A 10,139-nucleotide genomic window follows, 5' to 3' on the forward strand; every position below is an offset into this window, starting at 1 on the left:
TATAGAACAATTAAAGCTGGAAAACTGCCAGTAATTCCTCTGTCTCAGAAAAAAAGATTTAAAAAAAAAAAAATCTATGATTTCCTACCTTCCAAGAACATGGCAGGGTTTGTTTCTCAAGACTTCCCACAGTCAGGTCTGATGAGTGAAATAAAGGAGCTGAAAAGAGGGCAGAGACTTTCTAAAATGTTTACAACCCACAGGCCCTGCCAACTGCTGCTTCCCCATCAACTGAGTACATTTTGGGCCACTGATGCTGGTGTGTCAGCTCCTAGTTTGACGATGATTCAGTAAACAGAGATACTTCAATATGTTTTCTGCCCAAAATGCTCAAAACAGACAGAGGCTTCACAGGCCTGATGCCGGAGCCTCCCACAAATGCTCTGCCAAACTGCTCTATCAATCATGATTATTTGGTGCCCCCCTCTGGCCTTACTGCAGCAATATCATTTAGCTTCTATAAGAAATGGGAAAGAATTCCTGAACAAAAGTCCAGGATGAAATCACAAAAATCTGCCTGCAAGAGAAAGCTAGTTTTGTCTGCACTTCTAATAATTATTCCAATTCTCTAAGGCAAAGGAAAATTTGGCAGGGCTTACTGCATGCTTTTAAACTCATAAGGTAAGGAGATATAATTTTCCTTTATGTATTTTTAAACATCCCCCAAGGAGGTAGAGGGCACCATCATTTCTTCACAGTTAAGATAACTAGGCTACCTGGGCTCTGCTCAGAAGAATGAGGCAATTTACTCAGGAGAAATCATTCTGTAAAACTCAGACAGCCTTAGAACATAGGGTACTTGGAAACTGTTATCAAAATAATAATAAACAATATTACTTAGTAAAGTCATGTCATTCCTATCATTTCAACTTATCCACTAGCCCTCTCCCAAGTCTCCTGAGGGTTTTACCTCAAGAGACACAAGTTGTGTCCAGCCCCAGAAAGTTTCAGTATCCCAAAGTGAGCTTCCTGAACAGATCCAAGGTCTCCTTCACTGTGTCCTCGCCCTCTGAGGTGACCCTGCTCCTTCTGTGGGGCCACCATTGTCTGATCTCCTTTGGGGAAAGCAAAGGGTCTGCGGATATGTCATTAAGTGGCTGAGCAGGGGGGACAGGAAACTTCATGCCCACATTACTAAGAAAGAATGGAACCTGTAATAGTGCCAGAGATAGGACCTCTGGGTTTCCAGAGCAGCCCTGTAAGTATCAGATCCTGTCAATAACAGGACACCATGATGAAAGGAAGTAAAGCTGTGAAGACAAGAAGCTGAAGTGCCAACGGATTCCATGTGGGTCAGAGGAAGGGGACTGAAGAGGGTGTCCCTGCACAGGGCTCTGGGTGTTAGTGCCAGCTGTTACCGCGGCAGCTAAAGTAGAGGTCCCCAAACGTTTTTGGCACGAGGGACCAGTTTTATAAAAAACAATTTTTGCTTAGATAAGGAGGAGGGGGGTGGTTTCAGGATGATTCAACTGCATTACATTTATCCTGCCCTTTATTTCTATTATTATGTTGTAATAGTTAATGAAATAAAATGCTACAACTCACCATACTGCAGAATTGGTGGGAGCCCTGAGCTTGTTTTTCTGCATCTAGGCAGTCCCAGTGCTAGAGTCACCGCCTCAGCTCCACCTCAGACCATGAGGCATTAGATTCCCACAAGGAACACTTAACCTAGATCCCTTGCAAGCACAGTTTACAGTAGGGATCACATTCCTATGGGAATCTACTGTCACTGCTGATCTGACAGGAGGCTGCGCTCAGGCAGTGATGCTACAGCCATGAGGAGCAGCTGTGAATAAAGACGAGGCTTACCTATCACTCTCTCCCTGTTGTGTGGCCTGGTTCCCAACAGTCCACAGACCCATACTGGTCCACAGCCCAAGGGATGGGGATGACAGAGTTATAGGAAAACACACAAGGAGGCTGCAAGGCATCCTTCCTCCTTCAGTGAGGACCCACATAAATAGTGGATCTTACAGACATGATTTGCTGTCTTTCAACAAAAGATTAGATGGGCAGGAGGCTAAATATGCATCATGCACTAAACATTGTGAATATCACAGTTTACAAGTCAAAGGGGGCTCTACAGAAAACTCTACTATTTTCCCTCAATGTCATCTGTTAGGCAATACACAGTAAAATTTTCCAAGTAAATGACAACTTGATAAATAATACTTTCTAATACTTAACAGAGGTGACATTTCCTTACTACAAAAATATTTTCTTTGGCAGATGAGATTAACTGATTCAGAAATCCACTGACACTGAAATCACAAAACCAAATACCCTATCACAGCCACTTATTACATTGCATTAGAGTGATTTGTTAAATATCTTTACTTGCCAACTTAAATGCTATAATATTTGCCTTTTTCTCCCCAGTGCTTTTCAGAGTGTTTGACAGATAATCAAATCATGTTTTCTTTATTTCAGCTGAATGTCCCTTTTAAAGCCATTTAGCTCACAGATTTAATAAGGGAATAGTAGCCTGCAAGCATAAATTTTGTTTCTTCTAAGGGTCTGATCTGGCAAATATTGTGCTACTTTTTTAGTGCCATTCTAGAGAAAGCTAGGAGTTCTAGGTCAATTGGTGATCCCATAGTAGCACCCTCAGAGTGGACAAAATAAATTACTTTCTATTGGAGAAATGAAAAACCAAAAATATAAAGCAATTTAAACTGAGAATACCCATATGAAGAAAAAAATTGTAAGCTTTCATCTTAGGTTTGAAGAAGGATTTCAAAACAGTTTTCTAATACTTCTAAGACTACTATGGAAAAGAAAAGATGAGAATATGGGTTAACAATTTCCTCCAAAGTATACATGTGTAAATTGACACACAAACACCATTTATTTGGGGCATGACTGAAACAGTTGGCCCATTTTATCAGACAAGTGGTTTGAGTTTATTTGGTTTCCACCTACACAGTCTGGTCTAGCACAGCAGCACAGACAAGCCCTCAACAGGTGAGTTGAAAAGAATGCTTTAGCCATATCTAATGTAGTGATCCCCCTCTGACATGATGTCAATATTGAAGGGGACAATAACGAACCAGATGATTTCAGGTAACTCATGTCCTCTCCTCCTTCCTACCCAGCAAGTCCCGTAACTCATCTGACTTGTGTGCAGAGAGAAGACACACAGCCTTGAATCCCAAGCAGTATTGGGTGCAGCATTAGAGTTACCTCTCAGAGCAGACCTGTCCATTCAATAAGCACATCTTGCCAGATGACCAACAGCCCTTCAGTGCAGAGACCAAAAATTCCAACAGTGTTCTCCTAGCTAAGCCATATGCCTTTGAGAGCACAGATATTCTTAGGAATAATAACAACTACAAAATCATGTTTGATTTGATTCCATTTTTTTTTTTTTTTTTTTGGCTTCCTGCTCTATGATGCACCAAATCAACCATTTTGCCTTTCATAGGGGAAGAAGACATGTGCAAGATTGATGACTTTCTTATTCCACTGCCCTCCCTATGCTGAAATTAATACGAAAAAAAGAAACTTTGAGTCATTAAAATTCTTCATGCAAGCACGGTCTCTCCCTGTTCCCCACTTTGCACACTTTATCGCCTGTGAATGATTGTGGACTTATACGTTTCCAATCTAACTTCCTCAGGCGATCCAACCAGTTTGTCTATGGCATGGAAGCTTCCCTCTCTCTTCAGGCATTTTATGCAGTTCTGAGGCTGCAACAAATCTCATTTGGTCATTTGGGAGCGCCATACCATCACCCACATATTAACTTGTCACCCTGAGTAATAAAGTTCACAAACTCCATTTCATTTTTTTCTTCACCATGTTGCCTGATAATATAAAAAGGTGTCACATCCCTTTGATTTGTAGCTTGTGCGTTTGTAAAATAGCTTCTCCACAAACAACCTGCTGAAGTCAAGGAAGCTGAATGACTTTTTCTTAATGTCTAGTTCTATTTCCCAGTAAATATTTATGTGCATGAACATAAAAGTGTTAAATGAGACGGAATCTTGGTAATTGCACAAACACGAAAAAGTCAATGCGTGATTGTTCTGAGTAGGGTGGAAATTTCCAGACTCACTGCTTATCTTAAAAGCAGTGACCTCAAATTACATAGGCAGGTATTTAAGACCTTTGAATTACTAAGATTAAAATATGCCCACATTGATCCCATATAATTGAAAAATGGCTACCTGCTCTTCCACAGCTTTCCTTAGTTTAGGCATCTTTTGAGATATGCAAAATATACCTATACCTGATCCATTTTAACAGCCTTTTTTCTAATGAATATATTTGTAGTTCACTTTGACAGAACAGTGATTCTTCCGCCACCCTTAGGTGGGGAGAAAAGAATAGCAACCAATCATTGATGTTGTTTGGATTTCTAGTAACTATGTTTCCACAAAAATAATAGAGGTATTTTTGGGGGCATATGATCATGAGCAATTCTCATCATTATTTATCAGCTTGATTCTCTATAGAGTAATTTTTAATATTGGAGGTGGCACAGACTCTTTCAAGGATATGATAAAATACCTAGGCTTTTCCCCTGAAATGAAATCATCATAAACACTATTTCTTGTCTATAATTCAAAAGATTCACAGAATTCTAAAGTTCACCAACCATGGATAATGCCAGGTTAACAATACCTGCTCTAGGATTACGGCTACATGTGTTTTAGAACTATCATTATGGATTATAACGGCAGTGTAGGAACATGCTTGGCTAAAGCAAGACAGGCAGCAGGAAAAGAGCAGAAGGTATTTGCCGTTCTCATGAGAACCATTGGTTACCGAGGGTGTTTTGAGTAGGCACTGGGAAACAAGTGACAAAACAGGGAACAAAATCAACAAAACCTGGAGATTGAAAGGGGGAGGGTTATAACTATATAGAAATAAAAGAAGAAAAAGAAAAACATAAGACTTTACTCCTAGTAATGTCTGACACTTAAATCATCAAATGGAAAACTGACCCTCTGAAATGTTTTTCCCCCCTTATATAGCTTTATTTTGCATGAAAATAACCCTTTGAAAACTAGTAAAGAGAGATTATCTGTGCTGAATGTGCTTTTTGTGTTTAGGAATATTTGCAATTTGATTTCTTCTAGAATTTCTAAAGAAATCTAGCTTCCAGTTCATTCATAGATTATGTTTTGTAGAGGTGTTGTCTTATGTTGTCAGCAACACACTCATTGCACTTACAGTGACTGGACAGGACAAAAATCAAAGTGCCATTGCATTAGAAAGAATAAGAAGCAGAGTAAGTTCTTCACACAACCAATGAATATGGCAAGGAAAATTGGCCAAAAAAAAAGTATAATAAATGTATTTGAAACAACAGTAGATTTAACATGTATACTTATTTCTTCTCTGCTCTAAAATTCTTCCAAACAATAACATGAGAAATCAAAAATAAAAGATACAAGCTCTACGGGGAACAAAATGGAATAGAAGACCATAAAAGTTGAAAGACTTCAATTCTTAAAAAGATAGAAAGGAGATGAAGGATTAGTAACAGACAATATATGAAAGAAGTTATGGGCTGAGTGTTCCACACAGAAGACACCTTTGAGAAGCAAGCCAATTTGCCTCAACAACCTAGACAGACTTAGGATTTGGAGTCTCTTGCACAGTAAAGTGTATGGCTGCAACCAGAGGTATTAATTGACAGTCTCTATGTACAGAAGTTATATCTAGAGGCCCCTTCCAACTATCCCTCCCAGTTTGGTGGTTTATCCCTTCCACATCCCATCTCCACCATTACCACTGCCTTACAATATTGAATCTGTAGGCTCCATGCTCAGAGCACAAGGAAGAATTAGAGGGTGAGAAGGTGGGACATGGAGTTGACATGGACTGAATAATGAAGTTGCACAGTAGCCCTAGCCCCCTTCCTACTCTCCACTTACAGAATGCTAGAGCTGGGCTTAAAGTCACAACTCAGGGTATTCTGCAGCATGCCTCCCCAGAAAAAAATCAAATAGTCCCAAAGAAAAGACACACAAAACTGTAAAGCTTCTAATGAAAAGGCTGAGACCCCTTAGAGTACCCTATAGTAAGTCATCAGGAAAAGGCTCCTCCAGCCCAGAACTTTCAATCAACTTTCTACTGTCTCACTCTTAAACGTGAATGGACAGTCAAGTGTTAAAAGTGTTTCAAAGAAACCTCTAGCAAAAACAAAATAAATAAATAAACAGAAAAATATAGAAGCGAGGAAATAGAGGCAACACAGGGTATAAGAAAACATTTTTTAAAAAAACTGTCATTCCCTCTGAGAAATTAGTTTATGTCAATAACAGAGAACAGAATACTATTGAGAAGGAATAATGGAATACAATAAGTTTATGAAAATGAAAAATAAGATAGCTAAAATTTAAAACAAATCAATAAAAGAAAAAGATTCAGTTTTGTTTCGAATATTATGCCTTTTTTGGTTGTGTTCAACAACTAATAAATTAAATACCCATCTTTATTTATCCCTATAACTATACATTTTCGTATATTATAGGAAGAGACTCCCAGGTCATTAGATTGTATATTTATAATTTTTATCCCGAGTTCCAAGGCCCATGTGTCAAATGAAATCCTGAAGAAAATAATCTGAGGTTAATTCTCCATGCTCGCCTTATTGCCTAGATTGTGAACTTCTGAAGAGCAGAATTCAAACTTCTTCAGTTTACACCTAGACTTCACAGTACCTGACACATTTTTGGCTGTCAATAAGTGTAAGAAACATTCTTTGGAAATATTATTAATGATACTAGAATTTCGTTCAGTAGGTTCTTGGTCTCGGTGATTCAAAGAATGAATCCACGGACCACAGATCAGTGGTAAAACAGGATTTATTTACAGAAAAGAATACATAAATACCAAAGCTCCTGGCAGAGAGTGAGAAAACCCAAGTCGGGAGAGAAAAGCTCTCTCTCTTTCCCTCTCTGTCTGCAGGCTCTTTGTCCAGGGGTATATATAGTCACAAGGGGCCCTCTGTAGTTACATTTAGTGTGCCTGGGGCCCTTTGTAGTTACATTTAGCGTGTCTGGGGCCCTCTGTAGTTACATTTAGTGAGTCTGGGGCCCTCTATAGTTCTGGGTCTTGTCTGGGTCTCAAATGAATGGCTAAAATCCCTTTCATTCCCAGGCCCAGGAAATTTGCATGAAATTGACCAGGCCTAGGACCAGGCCTGTTCAGCCACAAGTGCAAGGAGGAAAACCTAAGGTGCTGGCTGGCCCCAGTTGTCTGGGGCCTCTGGCTACTGGAGCCTCCTGCGGGGGGCCCCCCTGCCTACCCTCCAGCCTGCTGGTTCCTCTGCTCGCTGCCACCACACCAACACCACCAAGGTAGAGGCAGCCACTCCGCCACCTCCCCCCAGCTCCATGGTGCTGGCTGGGGTGCCACCTGTCCTGTATCATTAAGTATTTCAAACATTTACTGTGTAGGACATAAGAAGCAGCAGGGAGGGCAGTGCCTGTGGCTCAAAGGAGTAGGACACCGGCCCCATATGCCAGGGCTGGTGGGTTCAAACCCAGCCTCAGCCAAAAAACTGAAAAAAAAAAAAAAAAAAAGAAGCAGTAGGGAGATGTTCAAATGAATTTAAATAGTTTATGAGGGACCTACTAAGAAATGAAAAAAGTAATTGCTATTTTTCACATAAATGAGGGCAGTAAATTAGATGATGAAAAATAAACATTGTATTTCAAAGTGAAAACAATAGGAGCATGTGAAAATGCTACTTTAATGAGCAAATATTTATGATATTTACTGAATAGAGCATTAAAATAGATGTGGTGAATTTTCCTAATGTTATAAAATACAGTAAATATTTGTCAAGGGGTGACTGTGCTAAACTTCATGCTGGTTGTGTTGAGATGAAGAGATTTAAAGATGAATAAAATAAAGCATTTCTCTTCAATGAGCACAAAGGGTATGAGGGCCAGATTAAAGGAGAAGATGGTAATCCCTTCTCTTCAGGGATATTCTCATATACAGGTACTACATAAACATTTCAGTCTGGAGGGTAAAAAATGGATTGGAATACCATTTCTAGAAGAAGTCACATTAAGCAGACCTTTAAAACAAGTCAAGAAAACCAAAGGGAAAAGGACTTTCTGAGCTGGGTCATAAACCATACCAATTTGCCTGGGACTGAGGGGTTGCCTGGGGTGAGGAGAATTTCAGGGCTAGGGATAACTGCCCATCCTATTTTGAGTAGAAGGAACAACCTGGTTGGAAATTAAAAGAAAACATAGGTATTTGGAGACCTAACGAATTCCAGAGTTCTGGAGTGTACATAAAGGAGACATGTAGCAAATAAAAATGTCAGGAACTAATCACTCTAAGGAGCACTATGGCCATTTTATTATAAAAGAGTTGGGAGTATAATCCTAAATCTAGGGGAAACCACTGATGGGTTTCTGTTCAAAGAAGTGAAATCTTCTGATTTGTCTTTTAAAAGATCATTCTGACTGCCCTGCAGAAGATAAATTGAAAAGCTAAGATAGGAGGAAAGTAAACTGGTCAGGGAACTACTATATTAATTCCTGGGGAAAATGAAAGAGAAAAATGAAAGCTTTAATGAGCATATAGAGGAAGGGATAAATTCAAGAGATATTTAGGCACTTAAAACGATAGGATTTAAACACTTATGTATGAAGGATCTATTAACTTTTCCTATGTTTCTGGTTTAATTGATCAGCACATGGAGGTTACATTCATCAGAAATGTAAATATAAAAAAAATAAGCTTTGAGTGGAGATGTTTGGGGAGGAGAAAATCATGAATTCTGTTGGATTGACTGAATGGCAGAGCCCCATTGAATATACTAAGCAAAGTAGCAGGAGGTAAATGTTTTTAATATAGTTCTTGTACCCATGATTAAGCTTTAAATTGGAGAAAAATATTTACAAATCATCAGCATCCAGGCAGCAGGGTGACAAGATAATAATATTAACCAATATTTAAATGGTAAGGACAGGAAACACAGCCCAAGGATATAGACAAGATGGTTCCAGGGGAGAAACAGAACCCTTAAGCTAGACTAGTGTCAAGGAACAAAGGTAGGAAAGCATTTCAAGAAGAAAGTGATTTGGTAGTATACACACTGTCCCCAAGTTACAAACATTTGACTTACATTCAGGTCACACTTAAGTTTGAACACTAGCTATTATAGGTAGTAGGTAAACGTATCTGTTCCAAGTTACATACAAATTCAATTTAAGAGCAAACCTATAGAACCTATCTTGTTTGTAACCTGGTGACTGCTTATATTAGTCAAGGTTCTCCAGAGAAACAGAACAAATATAAGATGGACAGATGGTAGATACAAAGATGATAGATCAACACATGATAGATAGATAGATAGATCTCTATATAAAAAGATTTATTCCAGGAATTGGCTCACATGATCATGAAGACTGAGAAAGCTCATAGTCTGCCAACTGCAAGCTAGAAACCCAGTAAGCCACTTGCATTGTTCCAGTCCAAGTATAAAGGCCTACAAACCAGAAGCCCCAATGTCTTATGTCCCAGTTTAAGGGCAGATCAGTGTCCCAGTTCAAGCAGATACAGTGAATTTTCCCTTCCTCCACCTTATTGTTCTGTTTAACACAGTCTTGCAATTCAAGTGCTAATCTCATTCAGAAATAATCTCACTCTGTCGCTTCTCTCCTAGAAATAATGTTTAACTAATTATCCGGGACCCTGAGACCCAATAAAGTTGACACATAAAATTATGTTTCATCTCTAAAGCTTCAGAGAAATCAAAATAATAAGTCTGAAATGTTCCCAAAGATCCTATTGCTTTAAAGTAAATTGGACACCTTTCCCAGAGCAGGTTTGGTGTGAATATGATGGCTAAAACTAAATGACACTAAGAATGTGGCAAAGCAGAGAAAGAAATTATAAGCTAATCTTTCAGGAGGCTTGGCTAAAACAATGTAACATTTGGCTCCTGACTAAGAAAAATGACACTGTGTTAGAAATTGTCATTTAGATTCTGCCAAAACTCAGCATTTTTAGGCATCCCCAACTTTCTCTGGGATATCTTTGGCTATACAACTCTGCAATCCATAAAATGTGTTCAGCGCCAGACCCAAACAAAAAGCCACCATTTTTGCTTCATATCAATACAGTACAAATCAAAATTAAGGTTAGTTGAAGTTTCA

Source organism: Nycticebus coucang, chromosome 16, assembly GCF_027406575.1.
Source record: "Nycticebus coucang isolate mNycCou1 chromosome 16, mNycCou1.pri, whole genome shotgun sequence".
Taxonomy (NCBI): Eukaryota; Metazoa; Chordata; class Mammalia; order Primates; family Lorisidae; genus Nycticebus; species Nycticebus coucang.